This window comes from Ochotona curzoniae, unplaced genomic scaffold (genome assembly GCF_017591425.1).
Source record: "Ochotona curzoniae isolate NIBS_2020 unplaced genomic scaffold, NIBS_Ocur_1.0 contig_4148, whole genome shotgun sequence".
Classification (NCBI taxonomy): Eukaryota; Metazoa; Chordata; class Mammalia; order Lagomorpha; family Ochotonidae; genus Ochotona; species Ochotona curzoniae.
In genome coordinates this window covers 4,187,459-4,198,521 of record NW_024466146.1, presented here as the reverse complement: position 1 = coordinate 4,198,521, position 11,063 = coordinate 4,187,459, and the positions used below count along the sequence as shown (strand labels likewise).

The window sequence follows — 11,063 nt, the reverse complement described above, 5'->3', positions numbered from 1 at the left end:
CGTAGGGCGGCGGGCTGGGCCGCGCAGGCAGGGCGGGCGGCGAGCGCGCTTACGTGAGGACGGGGATTCGCCGGCCCACGCCAGGCCCCGGGCGGAGAATGAAAGGGTGAGTGGGGCCGGCGATGGGGTGGCCGGGGCCTGGGGTCCGAGGGTCTCGGGGGCGCCTGCCGGCGGCGCCGGCTGACGGGCCGCGGGGATCCAGCCGGGGCCGGAGTGGGGCGAGCGGCGCGGCCTGTGCGGGGCAGAGTGGGGGTGTGCTATGGCAGGGAGAGGGGGTGCCGGCTAGGCCTCAGGCCGGCGGACCCCACCCTGTCCCCGCACCCCAAGCCTCCGGGAGCCCCCGTGGGTCCCCCGGAGCCCCGGGGCCGGACGGTGGCTCTGCGGGGTCGAATTTTGCGCCGGCCGGGAGGCTTTCGCGCGGGGCGGCAGGCCCGGGCTGCTGGGACAGGGGCGTCAGGGCCTAAGAGTGGGGAATGGGCGCACGTTCTCTGAGCCCCCTAAGGGTCTCTCGCAAACGCTTCCCCACTCCCCAGATTCGGTAATAGTTGAATTTATTTATCCCCCTCCTCGCGCTCCAGGCGGCCTGGCCGGGGCGGGGCGGGCGGCCTGGCGGGCGTGGGGTGGGGTGGAGGGGCGGTGTGGAGTCAGGTGCAGCCGCGGCCCAGAAAGTTTCATTTTAGGCCCGAATTGGGAGCCGCCCTCTCTAGGGGAGCCCTGGTCCTCGCGCCGGGGACCCCCGAGGGAGCGGGGCGGGGGAGGGGGCGAGCGCTCGGCTATTTGGAAACTCCGTGCCAGTTCCTGTCCATGGAAGGTACCCCGCCCCTGCGCCCCGCGCCCCACCCCACTCCCCGCGAACCCTCTCGGGGCTGCAAACTCCAGCCCACGTCCCCGGAGCCCCTCGGGTTGGAGAGAGGGCCTTCTCTTCCGGTTCGGAAAAGTTTTCAAGGGATTTTCCCCCCCTTTAGCTTGATTAGTTAGTGATTGGGCTTTTGGGGGTAGGAAGAGCGGAGGTAAATCCAGGTAGTTTCTACGGGAAGATCTTTACCCCAAGCCGCCGTTTTTAGCGGGTGCCCCACAAATCGGGGGGTGTTAATTTCTGATTTATTGTCCCCTCCCCCTCTCCCCCTCCCGTCCTTGCACGCTGGCCTTCTTTGGGTCCCAAATCCTCCTGTTTCTGGGCGGCCCCGGTAGAGAGGAAGATGTAGGGGGCAGCAAGGAGACTGTCAGTGAAGAGGGGCCGGACCGAGCAGGATTTCTGGAGCGGCCCCCAGATATAGGAGTGGCCCCTCCTGGGTGGTCGTGGTCTTGGAAAATCAGCCCAGGAGTGGAAGCCCACAGGAGACCCTGCTTGTCAAAAAGCTGGGCAGCTTTGAGCTCGGCGGGAGGAAAGGAGGGCCAGGGGAGATGAGGTGGGCAGGGCAGCTCCTCTGACCACCTCCGCAGCTCCAGGATCAGGACTTTATTCTGATAGTAACTGCTTAGATTTGTGTGCTGTCCTGAACCTCGACCCTGGAAATGGAAACGTGAGAATTTTAAGGAAATTTCGACATGTTCTTGCTACAACTCAGAAGGGCCTGTGCAAGAACCCTTAGGGCACCTGAATTTAGCTACTTTGGGGGGGGGGGGTTAGTTTTCTATTTAAATGTATTCGATTTTACTTATATTTCGGTGCCTTGAGCCCTTGAAAAGTTTTAGCAGAAATGTAATTTGAACTGCCGAATCCAGATGTCCTGCTATGCAGCAATAGGATGTTCCCTGTGGTTCCTCTGGCTCCCCTTCTACCTGATCTTTAGTGTGGGAGTTGAAATGTTAATGTCCCCTAGCCACCCTCAGGGTGAGGGGTGGGTGGCAGGGGTAACCTTGGCTGTTTGGCCCTCTGGATTTTTAGTGAGCCCCGGGCTTGTATTTTGCATGTGTGGTGTGAATGTGTGTGTGTACACACTTTTGCTGCTTGGTAGCAGGCTACGGGGGCTCCACAGCCGGACCCCTTGGCTCCTCACTGATCTACAAAGAAAAGCTGCCACTTGCAAAGCAATGGGCAACCCTTGGCTTGGCCAGTGCCAACTTCTGTCTGGCATCTAAGTGACGCTGCTGATGTGGTGTCTAAGTGTGTCTGACTTTTCCTCTTGTGTATTTGGAATAAAACCCTGTTTCTTAACAATAATAGCCATGCTTAGGAAGTCTTGATATTTGAGACTGCATGGATTGCATATAAAATGCAAATTACATTTCATGGTTGTTTTAACTTTATTGATTAATTGAAATTGCTTATTGACGTGCACATTTTCATATGACTATGTACCAAAAATCATTTGTTCTATTATAGTTTGTTCTTATTTTTAGAACATATTGACTGGAGAAAAAAAATGATCCTTTGACTTTCTTTTCTTAGAATATTTTAAGGTTTGAAAAAAAAGTTTTATTGCATCATAATTTGCTATTTTGTGGTTATATTGTCAACGGTGCATTCTTTTGTTTTCTGAAACTGTATTTGTGTAATACAAGTTCTGTGCTTTTTCATATCCCCATTCCAGTTATAAATTAATTTCTTGGTTTGATTGTCACATGGACCATTTTATTACTGAAGGAATAGAAAATTTGATGTTTTAAAACTTACATTCCATTTGAAACAAGTAGAAGACTTTCAGGGAAAGTATCGAATTAATTTTAATTTGAAGCATACTTTTCTTACTGTTAAAAAATTTAGTTTAAAAATACATGTTATTATATCATTGAAAGATTGTATAAGGAAATTTGTATAACCCATCCATTCTTAGCAGATAATGTTCTTACTATTTTTAGAGAAATGAACATTTTAATTTAGGTGGTTTTAAAAATTTTGAAATATTCAATATTAAAAAAATGTCATTTCAAACAAACATTGATCCCCTCTTTGTTAGCTGTGCTGGTCCCTGAGGTTCGCTGTGTCCAGATTTGGAATAGCACTGTTAGCTTAGGAAAGATCACTTGTAGCTGAGTACAGTTGGAGAGCAGTGTTCTTAGACATGCGACACACACACACACACACACACACACCTGGTCACTTGTAAAACAGTTGGTGAATAGGTGAGACCGAGTTGCAGGCTATAAATTGTTACCAAAGCAGATGTCCCACCTGTATGTGCTATGCAGTTACATCTAAGTCCATTTAATATATCCGGATGCCCCATTGTGCTTGTCAAAACAGGCTCCTTTCCACTGTTTTCTCGGGGCACTGGCTGTCACAGGGCTATTCTGAGACACTTGGAGAGATAGTTTAAAAGATGAGGCGACACTCTCCTTTCCCTCTTCGTACTGAAGCCAGATGACTTCTTGATCCTGAATCTCTCAGACAAGGTCAGTGTTTGGTCAGATTTTATTTGTAGTCTAGCTCCCTGCTGGCTGATATTGGCCTGGGCCCTGTGTTCTTGTCCCTTTTCTTTCACTGGGCTGGTTCCTTCATCTTTGGTTTTTATCTGGAAATTGGGGGAAAAAATTGGAAAATCGAAAGCCAGGAGCCTCCTCCTGGTCTCCCATGTGCAGGGTACCAAGGTCTTGGGCCTTCCTTTACTGCTTTCCCAGGCCAACTGCAGGAAGCCGGATGGAAAGTACAGCATTCGGGATCACAGTGTTTGTAAGGCAAGGATTTAGACACTAAGCTATCTTGCTGGGTACTTTTTTTTTTTAAGATTTATTTTCTTGAAAGTCAGAATTAGAGAGGGGAAGAGATAAAGAAATCTTCCATCCACTGGCTGCAAGGCTGGAACTGAGCCCATTTGAAGGGAGGAAGTCAAGAGCCAGGATCTTCCCCTGGGCCTGCAGTGTGGTCTCAGGGGCCTAAGGACTTCAGCCATCCTTTTCTGCTTTCCCAGGCCCTAAGCAAGAAGCCAGATCAGAGGTTGGTCAGCCAGGACATGAACTGGTGTCCTTATGGGATGCCAGTACCAGAAGGCTGACAAGTATCCCATTGAGCCACTGTGTCAGTCCCCATAATGCCATTTTCTAACTAACTCATGCTCCTACCCTATTTTATGAGTAGGCTTACTCCTTCCACTCAGATGATAACTACTGGTAACATCTTTAAAAGATTTATTTATTTTTATTTGAAAGGCAGATTTACAGAGAGGAGAGAGAGAAATCTTCCATCTGTTGAGTACAGATAGGATGCTATAATTACTTTCATGGCTCACATCAACATTTCTGTGCAAATGAAAGACTGTAGTGTATTTGTAGACAGTTTCTGCAGCAGGAAGTTAGTTGTTGGATTCTATGAGTTAGTGAATGTAGAGGTGTGCCAAATATCCCAGCAAGGGAATCCAGAGGTGGCTTTACTTTTTGAGTGTTTAAAGTTTACCTCTAGGGTCTCATGCACTCTGACTAGTTTGGGGCTTTTGGTAAATTCACTTTGGAATGATGGAATTGAAGGTAGGAGTTGCTTAGGCCAAAGGTCAGGGTTGGTTCATTCATTTAACAGATTAACTTCTTTGTGTTAGGTCTGCCCTTGAGGAGCTTTTAGTGTATAGAAGAGAAATTAACTGATATCTGCAGAGTTGAATGAGGCCCTGGGGCAGGCTGTGGAGGGAGAGCTTCCTGGAGGCACTGCTGTCCTAAGTGAAAGGGAGGAGTTAGGCATTCCTGGAGGTGGGACCTGCTAGTATGAATAAATGCCTAGGGACAAAAGGCTGTTCTGTGTTGCAAATTGTGGTTCTGAGTGTAGGGCCCAGGAGCTGGGGGAGCTTGGGAATAGGGAGAGGAGAGGCCAGCCTGGCCAGGTCAAAAGGAGTTTGAGATAGGCAGGAGAATTTGGCCAAGTAAATTATTTGCAACAGGAGTGCAGTAAGAACTGTACCCCTGAGGCAGCTAGCTGCTGAGAAGAGATGGGAAGGAGTTTGCACTAAGGTGATGGTCCAGGAGGCTGCAGGGGCTGGTGGAGGTGGTAAGCCATGGGGTCCTGGCTGAAGCCGGCATGTGTTATTCTCCAAAGAGGGCACCTGTAGTGAGGCAGCTATGTTTGGGTTTGTGGTAGCTGGTCTTGGGCTTTTTCCAGAAAAGTGCACTTATGTGCATTAACAATTTTTGTATATTTGGTTTGAAGTCTGGGTAAAAACCGCTGATCTCAGGGTTGGTACAGAATAAAAATGATCATAGAAGCCTGTAGAAATGTTTTGTTTCACTTAGACTTTTTGAATGTGACTGTATGGCTAATATTTCATAGAAGAGGAAATGTTTATAAAATCATTTGGTGGGGTCATAACAACATGTATACCTTAGAATCTAAATAAGCTGTTGTCATGGAAAAAAAAAGAATTATTTTTGTGGGAGAATTTAGAACTTTATCTTCTGAAAAGTTAGATTCTTTAGAAATGTTAGGTCTGCATTTTTTTTTTAATTGCAACAACTTGCTGGAACTTGTAACAAAAAAAATTTTTTTTTAATTTTATACTCTGCCTGAGGCCCCTGTTGGCATTTCATCTTGCACCCCTGTAAAATTAGATTAAAAGAACTTCCAGACATTGACATGTAAGTGTCAGGAGCAAGAAAAAGAAAGCCACTGACTGAACAGCAAGAAAGGAGAAATTTTCAAAGTGGTCAGCAGTGTCCAGGGCTGCAGAGAGGTCAGGTCAGTGAAAGTGGAAAGGAGTGTAGGTGGGATTTGGTAACAAAGAGACCATTAGTTTCAGATTCCTTTGAAAAAAAGAATTTTAGGGTTACAGTTACAACTTAGTTTTTCTTCTGTCTTCCTGTTCTATAGTGCAGGGTCTAACTATAGGGTGGCTATAGTGGTAAGGATAAAAACTCAGAGAGCATTTTTTTGTTTAAAAGGATTATTAACTGGAGCTAATAATTGCTGTGACCAAATCTAGCACTGCCCATCTTGCTAGTATTTTCCATTATAAGATCATCACTGCATAAAAGCTCTTTTAATATTAGATTTTTAATATGAATCATAGGAATGATTTTTTAGTGGATTTTGTAACCCTAGCCCCAAGAAGGATGTGAGGGGCAGAATTAATAGAGAATTATACTATACCATTCAGATAACCACTAACAGCCAGAGGGGTACATGTTAGCCCTGCAGATTCCAGATTAAAATGATAATGCTAATAACCACTGGTTAGGCTTCTACTGGCAGTTAACATTAAGTGATTGCTGTGTGCTGGGTACCATGCTAAGGCACAGTTTATGAAATAGCTAATTCGATTTTCCTAAGCTACTCAAAGAGGTGAACTATTATCTTACCTTTGCAGAGAAGAAAACGAAGCCTAAATCACTTGCCTAAGATCATACAGCTCATCATTAGCAGAACCAGATTTGAACAGCATCACTACATCCTACCTGATCTGAGCCAGTGAGGGCTCTCCACTGTGGCGAGAATTGGCCTGCCTTGCTCAGACATCACATCAGGAACTAGAGTAAAGGCCATTCACACTTTTAAAATTCATAATACAAATGAACCTGTAGAGAGCTGTTTGAACATAGTATGTGGTACATAATACAAATTTAATAAGCTTTTCTTTGAAAAATATTCTACTTTGAATTTTTTTTTTAAAGATTTATTTATTTCGGGCCCAGCGCGGTGGCACAAGTGGTTAAGGTCCTCACCTTGCACGCCCGGGATCCCATATGGGCGCCGGTTCTATCCCGGCAGCCCCACTTCCCATCCAGCTCCCTGCCTGTGGCCCAGGAAAGCAGTCGAGGACGGCCCAAAGCTTTGGGATCCTGCACCCGCGTGGGAGACCCAGAGGAGGCTCCTGGCTTCGGATCGGCATAGTATCGGCTGTTGAGCTCACTTGGGGAGTGAATCATCGGATGGAAGAGCTTCTTCTCTGTCTCTCCTCTCTGTATATCCGCCTTTCCAATAAAAAAATAATAAAAATAAATCTTTAAAAAAAAGATTTATTTATTTCTATTGGAAAGGCGGATATACAGAGAGGAGGAGAGACAGAGAGGAAGCTCTTCCATCTGATGATTCACTCCCCAGGCTGCTCCAACAGCCGATCCAAAGCCAGGATCTAGGAACTTCTTCCAGGTCTCCCATGTGGGTGCAGGGTCACAAGGCTTTGGGCCATACTGGACTGTTTTCCCAGGCCACAAGCAGGGAGCTGGATGGCAAGTGGAGCTGCCAGGATTAGAACTGGCACCTATATGGGATCCTGGCGCGTTCAAGGCCAGGACTTTAGCCGCTAGGCCACGCTGTTGGGCCCTCTACTTTGAATTTTAATTATAATGAATGCTGTTTATATTTTTGAGTGATAAGCAGTTTTTCATTGATTTTCTTCCAATCATGAATTCATAAATTTTCTCTCATTCTTCACCCTAAAAATTTCCCTTTTTTTAAATGTTGATTTGTGCATGTTAAAATTTTTAAAAATATATTGTCATCTGTTCGCGTGTTTGTGCTACATCGATTTGAATTAAGTTTAATTTTGAAAAGATTTCTCATGGAAAAACATGTATGTTGAGAATTTAAGAGTAAGAGACTAATGTGATTTTTATCAGTCACGTACTCCGTTCTGGAATAACTTATATTGTGAAACTAAATATTGCAGGTCTAGGCTCTAGGTGGTAGACGGCACTGCACAGCAGCGACACCCGGAGAGACTCCCAGGAGGCCACACAGCAGTAGTCCCAAAGAGAACAATGTTCATATTTTTGTCAGATTGTTTTATGGCTATCACTGGCATATCAAAGAGCTGCTATTAAAATGCTTATCTTCCCTTTCTCCCCGCTGATGTCTTAACTCTGTGTCTGCAAGAAGAAACAATGGAAATGAATTATTTTATTTTCCAGTCAAACTCAGCATAAAATGCTAAACGGGATATATTTCCTACCCCTACATTCTGGTGTGGTTGTGTTTGTTATGGAAATAGCCTTTCTGTGGGACTTGATTCTTGTCTGTTCTCCCAAATAGTTATTTCTGCTTTTCGGTAATAATTAAATACGGGTGCGTACTCTGCTGTTGCTCTGAAGTGCTTAATCACCTACATTCTCTTCTGTAGGGGAATATAGATCCGTTTATATTCTAAGCAAGTGGCCTCTAGAGCTGAAGATGCTGTTCCTGGAGCTGTTAATAAATTTAGTCTGCCTGAGAATTTTTTTTTCTTCCTTTTTAAAGTACCGTTAGAAGTTAGAGTCTTGTGTTAGCTTCTTGTCTTTATTAACGTTGTACTTAAACATTTGGGTCTGGAAGACATTTGATTAAGATTCTCTGGCCTTGGATGTTTCCTTTTTTCTTTACATCTTAGACTGATTGGCAGAGAGTGAAAGTGATGTGAATTTCACCTTGGGTGAGGGGTAAAAGCAATGAACTTCCTTGTGGAAGGCTAGAGGTAAAGAATGAAAAACCTGTTAGCTTTGTCCTGAGATGTGCCCTGGTGCTTTTCCCATGATTTCTTTATCTGAAAAGGAAAGCCCATTCCTAGAGAGATGGCCAGGTGAGCAGTTGTTTTGGAAGACAGGGTGATTTGGCTAAAATCACAGCCTTTGAGAAGGAAGTTAGGGTTTGACACAGCGGATCATTTTCCTTGAATTCCTGCTTTTTAGCAGCACTTAAGGCATGTCTGGAATACATAGATTAAATTGAGCTTTTCAAGGCGGCATTTGAAAATAGAAAGTAGTTGAGTATCCAAAAGTAAGAAGCAAAGAATGATACAAAGTTGGCTTTTTTTTAGAGATTTATTTATTTTTATTGGAAAGTCAGATATACAGAGAGGAAGATCTGCGTCCAATAAATTCCAAGTAACCACAATGGCCGGTTCTGCGCCAACCTGAAGCCAGAAACCAGGAATTTCCTCCAGGTCTCTCAAGTGGTGCAGGATCCCAAGGCATTGGGCCATCCTCAACTGCCTTCCCAGGCCACAAACAGGGAGCTGGGTGGGAAGTAGAGTTGCTGGTACTAGAACCGGCATTCATATGGGGTCCCAGCAGGTTCAAGGTGAGGATCTTAGCCGCTAGGCCACCATGCCGGGCCCAAAGTTGGCTTTTTAAAAAATGTTTGTTTATATTTGTTCATTTGAAAGGCAGAAGGACAGAGCCATCTTTCAGATGCCAGCTGAAACTGGCCGGGCTGAAGTCAGGAGCAAGAAGTCCATTTAGGTCTCCCATATGGGTGGCAAGGACCCAGTAACAGTAGTTACCTGAGCCATCAACTGCTGTCTCCCAGGTTATATATGCACAGATAGCTGGGTCATGAGTAGAGAAGGCACTCTGATATGGGGTTGGAAATTCAAAGCTGTGGCTTAACATTGCACCACAATAACCACTTGGAAAATTGGCTGTTAATAGAACTTGAAAAATATTAAACGGGCAGCGGTGCAGGGAAGAGAAGGAAGATGACATTTGGTGCAGAGGTTGACTCATCACATGGGGTCCCTGTATCCTGATCGAGGAGCTCTGGGCTCACAAGTCTTCTCCACGTGCAGTTCTTGGTGATGCACACCCTAGGAGGCAGCAGGTGGTGGCTCCAGTATCGGGGATCTTGCCAGGCGCAGGAAAGACCCAGATTGGGTTTGGGGCTTCTGACTTGGGCCTGGTCCAACCTTGGCTCTTGTAGTAACTTGGGGAGTAAGTCCTTGGGTGGAAGATTTTTGTTCACTCTCTTTTCTCTTCCTGCCTTTAGACTAAAACGAAAAATAAGTAAGAATTGAAAATACTGAAAAACAGGACCGGCTTATTGCATGATGGGTTAAGCCTCTGAGGAGTGCATTGAAGCTCTCATCCCAGCTCCACTTCTGATTCAGTGGTCTCCTAATGCTCCAGCAAGGGAGCAGCCAGAACCATTGCAACCATGTAGGGGCTCAACCAGGGCCTGGAAAAAGTCCAATTCTGGCTTTCAAATAAGTCTTTAAAAAAAATTAAAGTTGGAATGAGAAGGAAGAATTAATCACACATCTAAGAAATTCAGATGGAGCAAAAGCTGCTAATAAAATGTTGAAATTCAACACTTTTTTATAATGTCACAGAAGTTGAGGTGATTTGGGAGAGCTTTGGCACCTTGGAGTAAATGCTCAGTTGACAGGTTAGAAGGAAGTTGATTCTAATAAGTTTTAATGGTTTTTTTCTTAGTTTTGAACACTTTATTCAGAAAGGTCTTAAACTTGCAAAACAAAAATTGTGAGATAGAGTATCTCCATAAATACCTCACCCCATTCCCTCTTGATAGTATCGTATTAGTATCTTTGTCATAAATAACGAACCACACCCGGCTTTCCCAATTCTTTTTTGAAAAGTATATTGGACTTTTAAAAAATGTTTATTTTTATTTGCAAGGCAGGTTTACTGGTAGAAGGAGAGACAGAAGGATCTTCCATCTGCTTGGTTCTGATGGCTGCAATGGCTAGAGCTGAGCTGATCTTAAGCCAGGAACATCTTCCAGGTCTCCCGCATGGGTGCAGGGGCCAATGAACCAGGATTGGCCTACACTGCCTTTCCACGACGTAAGCATGCAGCTGAATGGGATGTGGAGCAGTTGGGGCCCCCATATGAAATCCCGGCACTTGCAGCTAGAGGATTAGCCTGTTGAGCCACCGTGCTGGCCCCCAGCTTCCCCTATTTTTCTCCAAAGGTCTGCTACCCCTTGCATTCCTCCTAATCAGCATTTTGTGTTCAGGTTGAGCTGTTTTGTTTTATTTTTATTTTAGCTCCCACGTATAAGGGAGAACATGTGACACTTTTGTCCTTAGGTGTCACTTGTTTCCCACAGCACAGTGTCCTCCAGTTTGGTCTGTTTTGCTACAAATGACAGGGTTTCATTTGCAGCTGAATAATATTCCATGGGCACCCTGGGGAGTTTGAATGGTTTTGAACATTGCTCAGTAAATATGGGTTTGCAAATTGCATGACAATTTTTTGATGAGACAATTGATATTGTTTTATGATGTACTAATGTATTCAAAAAATTTAGTGCTTCTAAATTATATATTCTCTTGTTATGATTGTTGTTATTAGGAATAATTGTATTGATGATCTGAAGTACCCATTTTGGATTTAAAAATCATTTACTAATCAGTTGGTAAATGTAGTGGTAGCTTTGGGGCAGGAAGTCTGTAATTAAAAGTTACTGACACAGAATGTAATTACATATT

The 11,063-nt window shown here is 44.8% G+C and overlaps 1 protein-coding gene across 2 annotated transcripts in view; it reads left to right on the top strand.

Annotated features, from left to right (window-relative positions):
• INO80D (INO80 complex subunit D) overlaps nt 1–11,063 on the top strand; it is a 72,465-nt gene that overhangs the window by 306 nt on the left and 61,096 nt on the right. Inside the window, exon 1 of one of the 2 annotated variants that reach the window (XM_040984543.1) lies at nt 33–106. The exons of the other annotated variant lie outside the window; for it this stretch is intronic. The gene's annotated coding sequence lies outside the window, so the exon portion shown is untranslated. Of the gene's footprint in view, nt 1–32; nt 107–11,063 lie in introns of those variants that run through there. 2 annotated transcript variants of the gene reach the window in all.